At 42.4% G+C, this 20,362-nt stretch overlaps 1 protein-coding gene across 1 annotated transcript in view; it reads right to left on the bottom strand.

Moving 5' to 3' along the window:
* enox2 (ecto-NOX disulfide-thiol exchanger 2) overlaps window positions 1-20,362 on the bottom strand; it is a 252,632-nt gene that overhangs the window by 231,345 nt on the left and 925 nt on the right. The window lies entirely within an intron of this gene.

The raw sequence follows: 20,362 nt of genomic DNA, 5'->3' as shown, positions 1-20,362 counted from the left end.
GGATCTGCAGAGCGCTGCTGCTGCTGCTGCTGCTGCTGCTGGTGCACTGTGGCCTGAGGCCGCGGAACACAGCCTCTATGGAGGTCAGCGCCGCCTCGGCCTTGTGCTGTAGCAGAAATATACAATTATGAAGGTAGCGAAAGAAAAACCATGAGAGAGAGAGAGAGAGAGAGAGAGAGAGGGTGGGGTGGGGGGGAGCACACAAACGAGCTGCAGAACAAAGTTTTAACTACTTAGAATTACTATTCTGACGCTCAAACTTATCTATTTATGTATTTAGACCTACCTATTAAATAACTTTGATTAAATTTGTCCTGTAAGTTATCTACCAAAATGAATTACCCATTAGGCTCATTTAGACTATTAGCTGTTCAATTACTCCGTGTCTCTTTTCCTATTAGTGTCTTCAGTTATGTTGTTTTAAGCATAGCGCTCACTAACAATAAGGACCATAACGATTTCATTCAAAGGTTTGCTTTGTTAAAAAAATAACCATTTTAATGATTGTTTCAAAGTCATTTCAATGATGCAGTGTACTTTTAAAGACAGCCATCCAAGGCAGAAACAATAGGAGATTCATTCAACCTCGTGGGAGGGCTGGAGGGCTGGTGATAGGGACTGTTGCTGAGAGTGTGTTTTTGTTGGCACTGCAACGACTCTTTCCTCTTTGAACTGTAATGCATGTCAATCTCTACAGTGCGGCTAGAGCTGATGATATCATAATTGTTGGCACTGGTCACTACCGAGAGCTCACTCGATGGCCGCTACTGTCTGTGCCGAAAGCTAGATGTCACCCTAGCTGGTGGGAAATAACAGAATGTTATAACGTTCTGTTTTCCATTCTATCTATCTATGCCCATCCATCCATCCATCCATCCATCCATCAGAGGAGTAGGAAATAGATGCTTAAATGTCAAGGTGGTGATAAAGAAGGAGATAATGAAAACAGAACCTAAAATTGGTAAACTTGACAAAAAAAATAAGCCTTTTTCTTCCCAAAAATAAAGAGGCATGCAAAAGCGCAAAACAAGAAAAAGCACATCAGTTCCGCTCATCCCCCATGACACCATCAAAACAAATGAATTCATCTCTTATACGGTTCTCTCTTTTTATAGACAACAAACAAACAATCAAAAAAAAAAAAAAAAAACCCAGCAACACATCAAAAATAACACCTAATCACAGCTCCTCTCAGCCCAGCAACAGGCCCCATGCTGCAGAATGCCACTTCTCTGCTGGAGCACCGAGACAATGGCTCTCGTGGCTCATGATACACTTGTGTGTTCTGGTGACAGGAACTACAGGAGTATGCATGACAAATCTCAATTACTGTAGGTCGAAGGTTAAAACTCCTGACGAATGGAGGAACTATCGCTGTACACTTGCACGGGGTATAAACTGAGTATTTTATATCAATATCGGTGGGAAAGCATCATGACAGTATTGATTCGATAATCAGCAGAGATTATGGTCACTATGTGATTCCACACTCCTAGATGTGACATTGCTTGAATAGCGAAAAGCACTGTGAATCTGAGCTGCACATTCAAGTTAACCTTTCCTCAAGGCAAGAGTCTTAATAAACGTAAGAGTCTGTAAATACAGATCCCCAGAGACCCAAGTCACAAACCGAGAAACTATCACTATACACTCATATGGGGTATCTGCCAATGCTTGCCTCTGGACTTTCCTGATGTTTGAAACTGTACCGAGATGGACGGCTAAACAACCAATCACGCCACTGGAAATGCTGTTTAACTTCACTAGCAAGCTGTGTGGACAGTTAACGTGCTAATGTGAGTTGGCTAGTGTATGTCGTAAAACTGAAGCCTTACTAAATCCTAAAAGTCTTTATATTTATATGCATCTAACACTTCCCGTCGGGTCGGTCCACCTTTTAGGATTATTTTTTCCAGTCTCAAGCTCTGTCATGCCATTTGCATACAGGCAACCTGATTGGATGATACCTTCACTTTCTGCGGCAGGCAATCCTACTGAAGCGACAGACCCAATGAAAGCCTCTGAGGCTCATGATGTAAGCCATCTAAAATGAGTGAGCATTTACAGCAGTGTCCCTGTGGGTAACCAAACCATGCTGCCTGCACGACCCGTTCAGCGCATGCGCATTCTGCTCCACCAGAAAGCATTGAGTTCTCTGCCCAATCTGTACCACTACACTGCATGTATTTAAAGCAGAGAAAAAACAAGGTTGTGATATGAGGAAGAAATCGATCGGGAATGTCTTTGCTGTTCACATCGACTTTAGTCAATGAAGTGCTGACAAACGATCCAACCCGCAATATTTGGAATGTTTGTGTGTCTTTGTAGGCAGAACAAGAGCAAGTAGCCTATTCTCACAGGCTGTTTTTCCCACCAACACTCCAACTGTAATAAAAAACTGAAGGCATATCTATGATTACAAATTTACCATTCAGTCATTTCCTTTTTCTGTTAAAATACCCATACATCTTAAACTTTAAACGTCTTAAACTTCTTGCTAAGAGGCACGACTAATCAAATAACATGGCGCAGGTGCAAGCGCATGGAACAGATTGTGGAGCGCGGTAAATATGCAGATGCATGAACACATTACACATCGGATGGAGTGGATCGGGCAGACAGTACGGATCGGGTTCTGACAGTGACAAGACATGACAAGATTCTATTCATTGAAGAGTGCACTAAGAAAATGTACATCAGGCCACAAAAGAACTCCTTGCATATTCATGCTGCAACCTATTTAGATTGTGTGTTTGCCACAGTGAGTCACGAAACAACAACTCCTCCCGAGTAATAATGTGGTGAGAACTGGGCATTGCTTGTTGATGAGAACAGTAAATCAAAGGACTTTATCATGAGCTTCACCATAACTAACCAGCAGGAGGATGGGGGAGAAAAGACTATGTAGAGCACGTTCTTTGTCTCCCGCACTGAAATAAAAACCCATGCCTCTGTAGCAAGGCACAATTGTGGATTTAAAAAAAAAAGACAAAGACAAAAAAGCGTGAGGTTTTGAGAAAAGTAGGCCTAACAACACACAAGCCTCCTACTGTCTACCTCAGAATCTACTAGGCAACTAAGAAAAAGACTTCTAGCCCCTAGGCGCATCTCTCCATCACGTGTAAATAACAGCCATCGATTTGCCTGCTCGGGAAGAGCCACGTTCGGACTACAGTGAACTAGATTCCAGTGAGAGAGAGAGAGAGAGAGAGAGAGAGAGAGAGAAAAGAAGAAGCCATTATCATTGCTTAGGTGCTAATGACGCCTCTTCTGCCAATGGCGAGTCGGAGACTAAAAAGCTTGGTCGAAGCAACAGCCTCAGAGGGAGAGGGGCTGCTGAAGGGTCATCTGTATGCTGCACAGCCTCCGCCGTTTGAAATACGTTATTGTACAGCAATTTGCTGACTTCTGCTCTTCCAACAGCCAGGAAGAGCAGTGGGGGAAAAAAGGAAAGAGGTTCGTCACTAATCTAATTTGGACTTAACAGACAAGTTGATGGAGAACAAATGCCTGGGCCAGCAGGCCAAAACACTTCAGTGTCAGGACGGAAAGGCCATCCAGAATATACAATGAAAGGCAGAGTTTATTAACTCATACATGGCTCTATCATTGTGGGATATGCTGTTTGTGATGGAATCTGTCCGGCTGGCAGGTGTTAGAAGCCTGTACTGAAGGTTCATAGCATACAGCTGAATTTGATTTTATTTAGTCCTAGTCCTAGACCTAGTCTATGCTGAGAGACTCTTACTGAATATAGCTCTGTACATGAATGTTAACAATCTACATTAAAAATAAATTGCGGTAATGACACATTTTGAGGGGCTTTGTCTTTGCAAATGTTAACAAATAGGCAAAAAAGACCATTAAATGGTCTGGAATGAATGTTCATGGTAAGTTTACATCCTAAATTACATTCATTAGAAGGAAATTTGTCTTTAAACAACTTTTGTAAATGTTGGATATCCTTCAAATCAGGATTTCATGAGAATCACCCAAACGTTACTTTAAAATTTTTTTTAATGAAAAACAGGACATGAATAAAGAGAAAAGCAGATGTCTGACACGCACAGAATAAGCAGAGCATTGCAATTGGAGCTCAAATTCAACGTCTCAACAGCAAGCAGTTTTATTTAGTGGCAAACTATCTGGCACAATTTGTCACATGAGATGGCTATCAAAGAGACAGCCCACCTGCTCCAAAAGGAGACGAAACAAAAAAAACGCTGAGGAGAATCCTCTTCCTGTGATGATTTGAAACTGTGTGGTTTAAGGACGGGCAGAAATAGAACACTGCTGCCAGGGCTGAGAAAATACGAGACAAATGATGGAATTTTCTAAAGAACCTTGAGACACCAGAGCCATCTCACCTCACACAAAAACAATGATGCCCCCAAATAGAGAATTGAGCAAACACACCCAGAAACACACACACACACTCACACACTACACACACATATATATATATATACACACACACACACACACACACACACACACACACACCTTGACAATGTAGACGGAAAGACTGAGCCAGCCCAGGCACAAGGCATGTCCGTGCACTCCATCAAAAACTGGTCACCATCACTGACACCACTATACTCATGTCTGTCAACACCACCACGGTGTCTGATAAAACGCTGCCATGGCTATCTGTCTATAACCTCACCTCAACAAGGTCGTCTAGCCAAGCGCAAATCACCGGTGGCAGACATGATGGTCTACCGGGGGTCCTGACACCCATGCACACCAGAGAAAAACCCATTCCATCATCTGGACTGGGAATCTCTAGCACACCGCGCCTTGTGGGACCCGATAGACACAGTAAACTAAATTGTCCCGCCTTAATAGCTCGCTCAGACTGGTGGTAATCAAAACAAATCGGCATTTTCCCTTGGAAATGAAAATGGAATGCGTCGTCACAAACAGATTTCCTCGTCTTATTTACAAAAAGCCCTGCTCTGCTCACCTGTTGAGAATTTAATTATCTCAGCCACACACACACACACACACACACACACACACTGTTTCAAGACTTAATTTTATCATCCAACGGCATGGCAAGCAACAGAACAGTGAGCGATACCAAATTATTTCTTTCACAGCTCGAGGGGGAGGGGGGGAATTAAACAGCCCCCAAATAAAACGAGAGTGATGTTTTCATTAGCATTGACCTGAGCAAGAGCTTGACTGAAGGGGGAACATAAAAAGCAAAAAGGGGAAAAAATGAAAGAGGGAGGTTTTGTTGAGGCTCTCGAGTCTCAAAATCAGTTCTTGAAAGGGCCACAGTTCATGAGCTTTGTGCTCCACCAAGTCAGAAAATCCACTGAAAACTGCTGCATGATAGGATGTGTGTGTGTGTGTGTGTGTGTGTGTGTGATGGGGGGGGGGGGCACGGCAGTCAATTTGAAGCAAGGGAGGGGTTGGCCTGGGTCGAGTGTGGCTGTCCAAGCCGATAGACTGAGATCCCCAGAGACAGCAACCTGAGCAACTTGCCCTTGCTGCTATTGATGGGGCCGACCAACGCCAACGAGACATGCTCTGCCTGAGGCTCCGGCAGTGGACACCTCAGCCATTTCCCCTCTCAGGCTTGAGCGATTCCCCACTATTGACTGAAACATCTTCGATTTGCCTGCATCAAGGCCTATGAAAATGAAATCTGCCCGTCCCCTTGCCGTCTCTGATCCTGAAGGGGACGCGATGGCCTCGCTGTGTCATCATCTGCCGCTGACGTTTCACTGAGCCAATCACTACGATTTGACCGACCGCAGATAAGGCACAGAATTTTTTTTAATTTATTTATCTACTTATTTATTTATTTTCAGTTGAACCTCTCGGTCACTAAAGTGTTCCTGATGGCAGATGATCTCCACATGAAAGCAAGAGCAGATGAAAGCAGCACAGATCTTTGGCTCAGGCTCCTAGCACTTTAAGGGGGATAGAGGGACTCCCATTTCACAAATATTAGGACTTAATATCTCCAGTAATCCCTGAAATCTCTTAAAAGTCAGAGCATTTCGGTGAGAAATTCACCTTATAATGAGCATGGCAGTGAATAAATGTCCCTGCTCCCACCAGTCTGTGTAATGATCCCATCATGACAGTTGGTGGGCAAAGGCATTTCACTCGTCGCTTATCTTTCAGACAAGGTCTAGGCTATGCCGCTAAATCTGCCACATTCATAAATGTTCCCATATGTCTGTATGGATGACATTTATATTCCATTGCTACCAGGGGACTACTACAGATGTTTCTAAACGAGCATTACAACCTCTGCATATCATTGTTATAAGCTACCATTTAATTAAATTCAATTCAATTCAGGCTAATTGTTGCGGTGATCAGAAAGTATTGATACCAGTCCAGCTGCCTTTCCCAAAGCACGCTCGTCTTGCCCGGATGGCACCGCCTATAAGTGAATTAATGTGTTCCGCATACAGTACCTAGGCAGTGGGCAATTTATGATTCCACTGAGAATACATGTTCTATTTACATATCAAATTAGGCTGTCCAAAGATTTACTCTCAATGTGAGAGCGCTGGAGGAGTTGAGAGTGAGAGAGAGAGAGAGAGCTGAGACACGGAATGAATCTGTCAATGACAGGAAGCTTTTAGTATTTAGCACACACACACCTCCCACTCGCCGAGCCAACCAACAGCATGCTTCATTGATTACCTTATCAGTTGAATGTCAAAAGGAAAGATTACATTTATTTCAGCACAGAGGAGAAAAGCACTAGTGAGTGGGGGAGAGAGAGAGAGAAAAAAATGAAAAGAGCAGCATGCTTCTTTCACTGCCATCCATTTATGTAAATGACTTATGAATGCAGTCCCTGACAGCATTTTCTCGATAAATAACGCAGGCTGCTATTTGTGAAGAGCGCAACGAGGCGACGCCGTCTGCACACTTGCCCAAACATTTACGCACAAACATCCTCATATGCAAAGCAAAAACTACGCTAGAAATCAAAAGTGAATCAACTCGGTGCTCTGCAAAGAACAATCTGCACTGTTTGGCCTGACACATCAGGCAAACGCATTGGCCTATAACATCCCGTTTATGCTGTGGTTCCATCCCATAATTCCCCTTATTAAACTTGTCCCTGACAGAACAATGCTATGCAGCTATTGAATACTAGTACCGTCTCAATGCACTTCATGTGTGCACAATGAAATAATTATTCCCTTTTATGGAAACATAATGGTTTAGTTGATCCCCAAAAAGATTAGCATAAATCTTGACCAGGGAGGCAAATTACTGGGTGGACTAAGGCACAATGGGCATTTGTCTTGTGTGGAGTCCTGGTGCCGAGGAAAAGTGCTCTCTATTGAGTTTTACAACCAGATATAAATGGAAGAATGGAGAGACGCACTGGCCGAGTCCTGGAATCATTTAACGGTCCCTGCAGCCACATTGTGAAGAGACAGTGGATATTCAGACAGCTAATGTGCCTCCACTGAGCCCCTTCATGTGGGTCTGATGGTCTCGCATCATTTCCTCTGGACAGCTCGAGCCTCTGTCTGACTTTATGACAAATAAAAAAAAGAAGGAGAGAGAGAAAGAGAGAGTGAAAGAGTGAGTGAGTGTGTGTGTGTGAGAGAGATAGAGAAAGAGAGAAAGTGTGTGTGTGTGTGTGTGTGTGTGTGTGAGAGAGAGAGAGAGAGACAGTGAGTGAGAGTGTGGAGAGAGAGAGAGAGAAGGGGAATTAAAAAATAACATTAGAGTAATGAAGCATGTCAAGGGAGACATGCAGGTGGCCAGGACGTTAAAAGCCATGAGGAGCATGGCATGGTGCATGGCATGGCGGCACCCAAGCCCCCAGGACACTCACTCACTGACAACGTTAAACAGTTCCCTTGTCTCCTTGAACACACGCCAATCTATTTGGGCATCGGTATTGTATGTCACCAGTGTGTGAAAAGAGCTGCATGATGGGGGGGACTAGCAGCCAGCGATGGCGGCATGTGCATCAGGGAGCGACTTTAATGAGTCAGAGAAATGTGTCAGTGGCTGTGAGTGGAATAAACACAACCCCGAGTGCCGGTGATGAGGGATAGGAGACACACATAGCACCATCCACAGCCAGCGCAACGCAACACATCGCCACAGATTCAGAGAGGCCTGTTATTTCACCTTATCTTCACACAGCCTTGGGAAGAGACAGGAGGAGTGAGTCACGCTGGTATCTTAAAGCCTCTGGCTGATGCCTGCATGCCTGCTGCTGAGAGTAAAGTATGCTTTCTCTTTAAGAGCCGAATGTGGCCAGTTATCCTCCATGATGGAAAGTTTTGAAACCAGCGAAGTGAACGGTGAATGCATGCAGCTTAGACTCTTGGCCAGGTAACAAGGTCATGATTGGTGGAACTGAACAAACAAACAAGTAAAAAAAAAACAGACCTACACCCAGGAGATAACGCAGGGCTTGACAGCGCTACCATTTTATTGCCATCTGCTACCAAAACATAGTGTGCTGTGCCAACTGTAAAATGTATTTAATAAAGACTTTGCTCAAGCCACCTCAAACAACAAAACTTTGTAAAACGCAGCACAAATGACTATGACACCACCACCTCCTACCCCAGCCTTGATGGGAGGCCAACACCTTGAACACCATTTGATTTCAATATATGACTTTCCTGTGACTACTGACTAGTTTTCTTGATGAGCCATGAACATTATGAATCCTGCCTAGCGGTGGCAGGAAGCTTTTTTTTCCTTCTGGAAACTAGACATAAAAGTAGAGTCATTATTGTCTTGAAAAAAATGGTCCAGCATTTTCTTCAGAAAGTCTACCACATGAATGCACCAAATGAAGCCTTTAGTCTGCCTCTCCAACGTGGCAAGACAACGGAGATATTTTCTGAAAGCAATCAAGAAAGGAGAGGAAACACTTACCAAGCGCAATTGGACTCTTTTGTCAAATAGAGCATGTCTTCATTTTAGACACATTGCCCATGATGTGTCTGTTTTGCTCCAATTTCAGATATCACTGTGATGACATCAGTGGCAGACACAGAAACCACACACCACCAGCCACACAGCCTTGTGCCTCTGCACAGAGGGGCCATTACATCTCCTCTGCACTTCACAATCATGAAGCCTCTCTCAGGTCTGTGCTTTTTATGATAAATGAATATATAAAAGTGCAGGCAACGAGCTGTTGATTAGATGCAAACAGTTGTTCATCAGTTCTTCTCGCGCGAGCCCTCTTGACTGCCTGGTGCCCACTGCCACAGGCAGGCACCAGCACTTACTGATGTGTGTTGCTAGGATACCAAACTTTCGATATGAGTCGCCATTGGACATGATGATAGTCTGTGTGTTATTCTGACACTCACACACGTGCACACACACCAGCCAAAAAAAACAACAACTGTGAACTGATTCCACTCTCTCTGCAACTCATCTAACTCTCCTCCAAACAAATACACACACAAAAACTGGACTAATAAATAATGGAAAGCATGCTGTGAGTATCTCGAGACTGTAAGTGTCTGTGTGTGTGTGTGTGTGTGTGTGTGTGTGTGTGTGTGGTTGTTGCTTGTGCTTGTGTTTGTGTGTGTGTGTGTGTGATTGATGCTTGTGTGTGTGTGTGTGGTTGTTGCTTGTGCTTGTGTTTGTGTGTGTGTGTGTGTGATTGATGCTTGTGTGTGTGTGTCTGATTGTTGCTTGTGTTTGTGTGTGTGTGTGTGATTGTTGCTTGTGTTTGTGTGTGTGTGTGTGTGTGTGTGTGATTGTTGCTTGTGTTTGTGTGTGTGTGTGTGTGTGTGTGTGATTGATGCTTGTGTGTGTGTGTCTGTGTGTGATTGTTGCTTGTGTGTGTGTGTGTGTGTGTGTGTGTGTGTGTGTGTGTGTGTGTGTGTGTGGTTGTTGCTTGTGCTTGTGTTTGTGTGTGTGTGTGTGTGATTGATGCTTGTGTGTGTGTGTCTGTGTGTGACTGTTGCTTGTGTTTGTGTGTGTGTGTGTGATTGTTGCTTGTGTTTGTGTGTGTGTGTGTGTGTGTGTGTGATTGTTGCTTGTGTTTGTGTGTGTGTGTGTGTGTGTGATTGATGCTTGTGTGTGTGTGTCTGTGTGTGATTGTTGCTTGTGTTTGTGTGTGTGTGTGTGTGATTGTTGCTTGTGTTTGTGTTTGTGTGTGTGTGTGTGATTGATGCTTGTGTGTGTGTGTGTGTGTGTGTGTGTGTGGTTGTTGCTTGTGCTTGTGTTTGTGTGTGTGTGTGTGATTGATGCTTGTGTGTGTGTGTGTCTGTGTGTGATTGTTGCTTGTGTTTGTGTGTGTGTGTGTGTGTGTGTGTGTGTTTGTTGCTTGTGTTTGTGTGTGTGTGTGTGTGTGTGTGTTGCTTGTGTTTGTGTGTGTGTGTGTGTGTGTGTGTGTGTGTTTGTTGCTTGTGTTTGTGTGTGTGTGTGTGTGTGTGATTGTTGCTTGTGTTTGTGTGTGTGTGTGTGTGTGTTTGTTGCTTGTGTTTGTGTGTGTGTGTGTTTGTTGCTTGTGTTTGTGTGTGTGTGTGTGTGTGTGTGTGTGATTGTTGCTTGTGTTTGTGTGTGTGTGTGTGTGTGTTTGTTGCTGGTGTTTGTGTGTGTGTGTGTGTGTGTGTGTTTGTTGCTTGTGTCTGTGTGTGTGTGTGTGTGTGTGTGTGATTGATGCTTGTGTGTGTGTGTCTGTGTGTGATTGTTGCTTGTGTTTGTGTGTGTGTGTGTGTGTGTGTGTGTGTGTGTGATTGATGCTTGTGTGTGTGTGTGTGTGTGTGTGATTGATGCTTGTGTGTGTGTGTCTGTGTGTGATTGTTGCTTGTGTCTGTGTGTCTGTGTGTGATTGTTGCTTGTGTGTGTGTGTCTGTGTGTGATTGTTGCTTGTGTGTGTGTGTGTGTGTGTGTGATTGATGGTTGTGTGTGTGTGTCTGTGTGTGATTGTTGCTTGTGTGTGTGTGTGTGTGTGTGTGTGTGTGTGTGTGTGTGTGTGATTGTTGCTTGTGTTTGTGTGTGTGTGTGTGTGTGTGTGTGATTGATGCTTGTGTGTGTGTGTCTGTGTGTGATTGTTGCTTGTGTGTGTGTGTGTGTGTGTGTGTGTGTGTGTGTGTGGTTGTTGCTTGTGTGTGTGTGTCTGTGTGTGATTGTTGCTTGTGTGTGTGTGTGTGTGTGTGTGTGTGTGGTTGTTGCTTGTCTGTGTGCGTGTGTGTGTGATTGTTGCTTGTGTGTGTGTGTGTGTGTGTGTGTGTGGTTGTTGCTTGTGTGTGTGTGTGTGTGTGTGTGTGCGCGTGTGTGTGCGTGTGTGTGCGTGTGTGTGTGTGTGTGTGTGATTGTTGCTTGTGTGTGTGTGTGTCTGTGTGTGATTGTTGCTTGTGTGTGTGTGTGTGTGTGTGTGTGTTTGTGTGTGTGGTTGTTGCTTGTGTGCGTGTGTGTGTGTGTGTGAGTGATTGTTGCTTGTGTGTATGTGTGTGTGTGTGTGTGTGTGTGTGTGTGTGTGATTGTTGCTTATGTGTGTGTGTGTGTGTGTGTGTGTGTGTGTGTGTGTGTGTGTGTAGGAGGTAGAACACCATATTTTTTCTTTGACTCTACCGTGTTCCAAAGTAAGTCTATGCCCAGAGTATGCAACATTTCTCTGCACACACACAACACAATTATTCGCCATGACCTGTCACAGCATCATACCCTGTCTAAATACTCAGAGGGCTTTAAAATGTCCTCCGATTAGTCTGAGCAGTTGACAATGATCAATCACTTGTTTCCAGCAGAGGGAGCCCTCAAATCAACAACTACATGAATTTAATTAAAACATCAGTGCCCAAACATGACAAACAATCTAATTTCCTTTGATGGAAAACACCAAGTGCAGCACACAGCATGTTTTTTTAAATGAGTTTCCACAAAAACATTGTCAGTCTTTTTAATCAATTAGGGGCAAAGTCTGGCTATAATTTTTCTATGAGCACAAAAACACAAAACAAACATGACAATCTGAATGATGATACTGAATGGTGTATAGCCATCGGCTAATATTTCTTTGGTGCCAGACCCTTGAGCATACAAAGGGACTAACATGTGACTATTTTTCTCTCACACTCTGCAAATGCCCTCTCTTAAAAGGTCGGACTCTGAATAAAACCATGGCAATTAATATCACCACAAGGAGCATACTCACGGCATCATGACGTCAGGCAACACAATGCAGCTAATGAGTTCCGAGTAGCAACTTTACTTCACTCATCAATTTCATTAAAATATCAAAGACAGGCTTAGATAGTGTCAAGTTTGAGGCTTTAAGTTTTCTGACTAATATCAATGCCAAGTAGGCCTGCTAGGTATTGAGATGTTTTTGAGTCTAAACCAAATTCAGCCTTTAATTTAGAGACTGATTCTTGTGTCTATTGTTGTCACTTTTTGATCAATAAGTAGTAAATAGTCAATAAGTAGCTTCACAACAAATCTCAAAGTGGCAGTTGACATCATTTAAACAAACAGCTGATCATCCTTTGCTGATGCTATGGGCAATTTTCTTAAACTTTGAAGTGGACAACTTTGTTGATCAAAGAAAATTGAAGTCTGAATAAATGTTAAATGCAAAAATAGCCTATAGCCTGGAAGTCTGATGAATCATGCAGAGAAACAGGTACCACAGAATTAATGTGGAATATTCCATTAACTCAGCAGAAGGCCTGTTTGAAGGCGTTTACCGTGTTACCTATAGATAGAGGCAGGGTGCTAGAGGATTGGTTGGTTTTGAAGACATTCAATAAAATAGGCTTAAGCTCAAATATTTCAGCAGACTTGTTTTGAAATATCAGCCAGTTATGATTAGCAGTAGGTTAATTAGGATGCTATTAGCATCAAGCTTACTGGAATGAATAGACTTTCCTCTGTGAACAACAAAGTCAAAACATGCCAATCACTATGCATACAGAGTAAAAAAGCTTAAGCTTAGGCTGTACTTATAAAAATGTATGGGAAAGGAAAATAATTGTATGCATACAGCTCCCCATGCAAATGATGCAGCACAATATTTTGTAATTTGCATTTAATCCATTACTTGATCTAGACATATTCTGCATAGCGGTTTGTGTGTAGTTCACAAGTCACCATCTCATTGACAGGAAAGGGAAAAAAGACGCCAAAAATGATGGAGGAAACATGGCTGCCAACCATTTCCCTCTAATTGCCTCCATGCCATAAAAGCCATAGAAATCATGTCCATTTGAGAATGCATTACACATTTAAAAAAAAATAACCCTTGGATGTGATTAAAAAAAACCTGGACAAGAGATGGAAGCACAAAGTAAGAATAATGACACATGGACAATGCAGGTTTGATGGACAAAAATTGCAGGTTCTTTGAAGCCAATGTCACAACTGAAGCCGATGGTGATGACCCAGATAATTATCTGATCTTCAAAGCACTATAAATGGAGCCACATTATTCACTCTTTCTTTAAAATAAAAGACAGAAAAGGAAAAGGAACGAGTGAACACTGCCCATTTTCTCAAGAAAACAACTTTGGCAGTAAAGATCTAGAGAAACAGCAACAGTCATCCACTGCAACAACCGTCATCAGGCAAACAGCCTAATATGTGATAGGCCTACATCACAATTGTGAAATCTCTCAAGCATCGACAAGTCAAATCCATACGACATACTATTTGTCAACTTTAGGTCAATATTGTTTACCATAGTGTGGACTGATCAAGAGGTGACAGGTGTACCAAGGACTTTCCCAACACAAAATACTACTAACTTATTGTCTGGCACTTATTGACTTTATGAATGTGTGAAATGTACCATAAGGAGGTTTGCAATGAAAAGGGTACAAGCAGAGACGGTTTATAAATATCTATATACCTACTTTGGTCAGTTTCAGTTATTTACCAGAAGGATAACCGGACACTCTTAAGAGGTTTTAGCCCAATTTAGTGAATGGAGGAAGAAGGGATATTTGTATGTGATAACAAATATGCTAACTTTGCTAACCAGCTGAAGTCAATGCACCAATGTCTAGTTATAGTAGGGGGGATTATCAACAAAAAAGGGCCTAATCGTTACGCGTCGGATAGAAGCACCAAAATTGGTACAGACACTCTTTATGATGTATCTCATCATATCAGAAGGGGTGCCCCAAATTTCTGGTTCATTAAGGTCATTTTTTAAGGGAAAATCCAAGATGGCTGCCAGAAACGGCCTTAGGATAATAATACATTGCATAGTTTGGGCATCTTGATTTATTCTGCTACTTTATCATTTCACATTTAATGTATAGAGATGGTTAACAAATAATATATGCAAGATAACTCATGTAAACAATCTTACATGTCTATTATACAACTTTAAAGTGGAAAAAACAGGCTTAAAACGGTCAGGATGGCATGACTCCCCCATTGAATCCTCACCTGAGTAGTTAATTATTCATTTATGCATAACATTAATATTCTTGAAAACTTTTGGAAGAATCACTTAATCATTTTCAAAAGACAGCTTATTGTTTAATTGTCCACATGAGCAGAGATCTAGCCCTAAATAGGAACACAACTCATGTTTTGCTAGCGTTAGCATTAGCATTAGCCAATGTAGACCCACCAGCTGGGTTGAGTTAAAGCTGGGCAAACAAAGGTATTCCTAGGCTAATTGTGTCCCTGTGATCACTTGGGGTCTTTTTTTGTGTATTTGTGCCCTTTGGATCTTCCTGGGGGGTATTGTCGTATTCTTTCGGGCATAATGTTACAGTAATGGTAGCCAGCTACTAAGGTGTGTAAAATGTACATTGAGTAAGGCGGTGTCTCATTACACTTACTTCAGTCAGTACACTGCTAATGTGCACTGACCACTTACTGCCGTAGTGCTCACTTTTGATGGTTAGTACTGTCCCAAAAGGGGTCTTCCCCAAACTTCCCACAAAGGTGGGAGCATGAAACATTCTAAAATCTCTAGGTTAAATGCTGAAGCATTCAAAGTTCCTTTCACTTGAACTAAGGGACCAAGCCCTGTGCACCAGTGCACAAAGCAAGGTCCATAAAGGCATTGATGACACAGATTGGTGTGGATGAACTTGACTGGCCTGCACAGGGTCCTGACCTCAACCCAATAGAACACCTTTGGGATGAATTATGCTAGAAGTATACTCGACGCACCCGACCTGTCGCGCGACAATGTGACGTCAAAATGACGTAATTTCCTGTGTCGCAAGCCACATTTCAGCCGCGCGCCGACCTGTCGGACACCGAACATTTTTTATCAGCCGCGCGCGCCAACCTCGCACGACAACTAGGAAGAGATTGAAGCCAAGCTCACGGAGCCAGTGTCCTTATACAGTCATCAACCACATAAACCACATTCAGGCATTATCATATAGCCTATCCAACATCTTAAATAAGCCCATTCATTTTTAAAACGACTGTAGTCATGAAGTTTGAATAATAGTAAGTTTGAAAAGTGGGAAGTTAACTTGGCTAGGCTGCAGCGAGAGTTGCCGTTTGGATGACTGATTTGTTTACAGTCGTGAACTACGTTGGATAAGTTAACGAAGTTACCAGTGAGAGTTGCAACAGGAGGATATTAGGGGGAAATAACTAGGACCGAGGCACATAAGTATTCCAGCAAAAGGTAAGGAAGAGATTTGTTTTCAACCAAAGGATATCTGCTAGACCTAAAAAAATAGGCTATATATATCTTTCCATTTAGGGAGATTACACAAGCTCATCTCATAAACGAGATGGTAGGCTAATCCTTCAGTTGTGCAAGCTAAGTCTGAAATATCAGCAAAGAAGCTAGTTGCTACTGCCATTAACGTCAATGGATACCGTGCCTCCGTTCAGGAGACTACTGCAAATTGTGTCGCGACTACCACGCGCAAGTATACATGGTTACAACGTTCCCCGTGACGTCAACATGTCGCACGACAAGTCGGGTGCGTGAACTGTACCGGGGCCTTTAGATGGACTGAGAGGCAGTCTACTCATCCTACATCAGTGTGTGACCTCACAAATGTGCTTCTGAAAGAATGGTAAAAAAAAAATCTGATAAACACATTGTGGAAAGTCTTCCCTGAAACTGTAATAGCTGCAAAGGGTGGACCGACATCATATTAAACCCTATGGATTAAGAATGGGATGTGACTGAAATTCATATGTGAGTCAAGACAGGTGACCAAATACTTTTGGCAATTAGTGTACAGTACTTAGGTTGCTTTTGGTATAGGGCAAAACTTTCAGGAAATACACATCAATAGTGTTTTCAAAACCTTGAGGAAAAGAGCAAGTTCGGCTCTCCCAGGTTTTCTCTCTTTTTCAGGTTGTGATACAACCTTTAGGGCAAAAAGTCAGCATGGGCTGCATGGAAATAATTTCCAGAAGTAACAGGTGCCTTCACTGCTATGACATTAAATCTTTTTCAATTACTTAGCCAGGAAACAAACATATTTGCATTGCTGGAGAGGTACACTTGTGTTCTTTACGATAAGACAACCAATCTTGAAAAATTCAATGATCTCAGGAAGGATTTGTTTTCTCAAAAATGTCTCTCAATGGAAAATACCCCTACCACACAGGCTGCACTGATCCAGCATTCAAATAGTGCAGTGTACCAAGCTAGCATTTGGTCCAAAGGTCTGCAAGCTATCCAGTCAGTGCTTTCTCCTGAAAAATATGGATGGACTAAATTAGATGATTCTTGGACACCTTTATGGACACTTTTACCAGAGGCAGCGAAAGTATGTAGAGAACTTCTTAATGTGACAGCAAAGCTGAGCCTCTCTGCCTCTGCCGAGTCCTGATGCCAGGATGCTGGGTTGCCTTGCACAGCATTATGGCAATGTGCTGGAGCATGTGAATAGATGAACATATGCAGTATGTACATGTAGGCTATGACTAATGTACTACTGTAATCTTACAAAGTTACAGGGGACATGTGTGCATAATTTTATGATTTTATGAGATCTGCCTGAGGTGCTTCTCTGTGTTTACTGTATCCTTGAGATAGTTAGTGGATATATAGGTAGCCATTGTGTATTTCTTTTCATCATTTATTTTCTTTTAAGACAGTTCTTCTTACCCTAGATAGCCCTAGATATTTGGGGCATTCCTTCTAGGATGTCTTCTTGGATCACCCAAGGAACATACCCAATTTCAAGTTTTTAGAGGTTGTTTAGATGGTCTTTGAGTTAGCTGCCAATTATGTGGCAGGCACGACCTTAGCGCAACCTTTTTCAATTTCTTTAAAAACTCACTACCTGTTAGAGATCGTTTTGGGCACCCCTTCTAGGATGTCTTAGGGTTATTTCGTCTTTTTATCTATCCTTCCTTCCTTCCTCGGTTCTCCGGCTTGTTCCCACCAATCTATAAAGAACACTAGATAGACTATCCCATTGTTGCTGCCCCATCATTCTTGAAGGAAGGAAGGAAGGGATGATATACAAGATGTATGAGAAGAGCCTTTAGGATCACCCAAGGAACACCACATTTCAAGTTTATTAGAGGTTAATTAGGTGGCATTTGAAATAGCTGACAATTTTGTGGCGAGCAGCACTGCCTTTTTCAATTTCTTAAAAAACTCACTTCCTGTTAGAGACATATTGGACACTCCTTCTAGGATGTCTTAGGATCACCCAATGAACATATACCAATTTTCAGGCTTTTTAGGGGTTGTTTAGATGGTCTTTGAACTAGCTGCCAATTTCGTGGCGGGCAGTACAGCCTTTTCCAATAGTTTTTGAATCAGCTATCAATTGTATTGGCGGCCATTTTGAATTTCTTCAAAATCTCACTTCCTGTTTGAGATATTTTTGGGCACCCCTTCTGGGATGTCTTAGGATCACCCAAGGAACATGTATACCAAATTTCAAGCTTTTTAGAGGTTATTTAGGCAGTCTTTGAAGTAGCTGCCAATTTTGTGGCAGGAAGCGCAGTATTTTTTTGTTTTTTTCAAAAACCTCACTTCCTGTTTGAGAATTTTGGTGAAATTTTCCAGGATGACTTAAGGCCTTTGCACACTGCCCCGACAAACGCCGACAAACGCCAACAAACGCCAACAAACACCAACAGTCGGGTCAGTGTGCGCCGGCCGTCTGTGTTTGTTGGTGTTTGTCGGCGTTTGTTGGATGGAGTCGTTAGAGTTCAACATGTCTAATCGGGTCGGGCGAAGTTGTAGAAAGTCGGACCAATGTAGCCCATTTTCCAACAAACGGCAACATTCTAACAGTTCGTTCCCGTGACAACTAGCAAAAAAATCCGCGAGCACATTTCCCTTATCCTGCGCATCACTCATACTTGGCTAGTTATTTGCATTGGAAATATTGAGCAAGTTTGGAAAATATCTGGTTTCAACATAAATTCTGCAGGGTGTTTCTACGGGGAGGCTGGAGGAGGCAGTGCCAGAGCACGCTCTTAGATTTCCGATGGTAGGCTATTATAGCCTAGTTGCTGTAGGCCTAATTAAGGTTTCGCGAGAAAATCAACGTGGATTTGGCTACATGAGAAGTAATATTAACATTCTCTGCGACGGGCGACAAATGCAAAATGCACACTTCTTCTGTATTGGATTGCTCACGAAGTTCTGATCACACCGAGCACATGCATATCATCTGACAGAGCACGATTTTAGCTTTCCCATGGTAGGCTATTAAGGCTACTTGCAGTATCAAACGTTAGCGAGAAAATCAACCTGACTTTAGGCTACATTTGAATTTAGCCTACATGAAATGTAATCATATTTACATTCCATCTCCACAACCATTAGAATATCTCCCTGAAGCTCCTCGTTCAACACATGGCAAACCTTATTGTATAGTAAGACCTAAACGGCAGACCTTACCAAATACGTGGATATGAAGCATTCTTATAAGCCATTCCCGAGTAATCCAGTTTTTAAATTGCAACACTTCTTCTTGGTATCCAACGTCAGTCTGTAGGCCTATGTAATAGCACCCCACAATAACTAGGCTACTTGAATGTTGTGTTCTTCCACTTTGTTTTTTTGTAATTTAAACTACATAAATTAGATAGAAAACATAAGCATTACTTCCACATATTCCTATGCATTACTTATGTCTATTTTAGACTAGCCAAATACTATGACTGAAGCCTAATTACTCTCACGTTCTTTTAAAGTGACAGGCACTCAATTAGACCTAGCTGACATTAAAGATAAATGTAGGCTACTAGTCAATATGACAATCTTGTAAAATGTTCAGAGCTGTAAATCCAACTGTATTTGACAGAGGACAGATGTAGGTTGCTAGCGACAAAATATCAACTTTTAGTGTTTTACAACGTCTTTGTAAATTACGTTTAAATAAAAAGTGTTTCATCAGCCATCTAAATAACAATTACTGTAGGCTACCCAATTACAGTTCTGTAAACAAAATGAAAAATGCATTAGAATGGAGGATATACTGTAGCATTTTGGAGCCAAACTCTTATAGGCCTATGGCTACAGTCTGTAAGGTCTCCACTTCATCCATGTTATATTAAACCAAAACTCAAATAAGACCCCCCCCCCCCACCACCACCACCACCACACACACACACACACACACACACACACACACACACACACACACACACACACACACACACACACACACACACACTACCCCTTAATTCTCCAACCCCTACATACATACAGTAGGCCTACACCATTGTTACCCCCCCGCCACCACCACACACACACATAGCCTACAGTACATCATTCACCCCCTTGTAAAAGGTAGGTGAGAAAGGTCAGTCTTGTCTGCTGTTGTCTGGGCAGTGTGGACTGATAGTTGGTTTTATGAACATTCTAAAGACTACCAACAGACAAATGCCAACAACTGTCAACTTTAGAATGTTGGTGTTTGTTGGTGTTTGTTGGCATTTGTTGGGGCAGTGTGCAAGGGCCTTTAGGATCACCCAATGAACATATACACCAAATTTCAAGCTTTTAGGGGGTTGTATAGGTAGTTTTTGAATCAGCTTTCAATTGTATTGGCGGCCATTTTGAATTTCTCCAAAATCTCACTTCCTGTTTGAGATATTTTTGGGCACCCCTTCTGGGATGTCTAAGGATCACCCAAGGAACATGTATACCAAATTTCAAGCTTTTTAGAGGTTGTTTAGGCAGTCTTTGAAGTAGCTGCCAATTTTGTGGCAGGAAGCGCAGTATTTTTTAGTTTTTTTCAAAAACCTCACTTCCTGTTTGAGAATGTTGGTGAAATTTTCCAGGATGACTTAGGATCACCCAATGAACATATACACCAAATTTCATGCGTCTATCCGCCGCGTAACGATTTTTCACATAATCTCCCCTACTATTAGGCAATAGCATGTATATGGCAATAGCCAGTCGTGCAAGGCAAAAAAAACACCGAACTACGGGAAGGCATGATGTAGAATTGTACACATCAACAAT

Source organism: Sardina pilchardus, chromosome 21, assembly GCF_963854185.1.
Source record: "Sardina pilchardus chromosome 21, fSarPil1.1, whole genome shotgun sequence".
In the NCBI taxonomy this organism is placed as follows: Eukaryota; Metazoa; Chordata; class Actinopteri; order Clupeiformes; family Clupeidae; genus Sardina; species Sardina pilchardus.
Note: the sequence above shows the minus strand (reverse complement) of the source record. Positions and strands in the feature narration are given on the sequence as shown.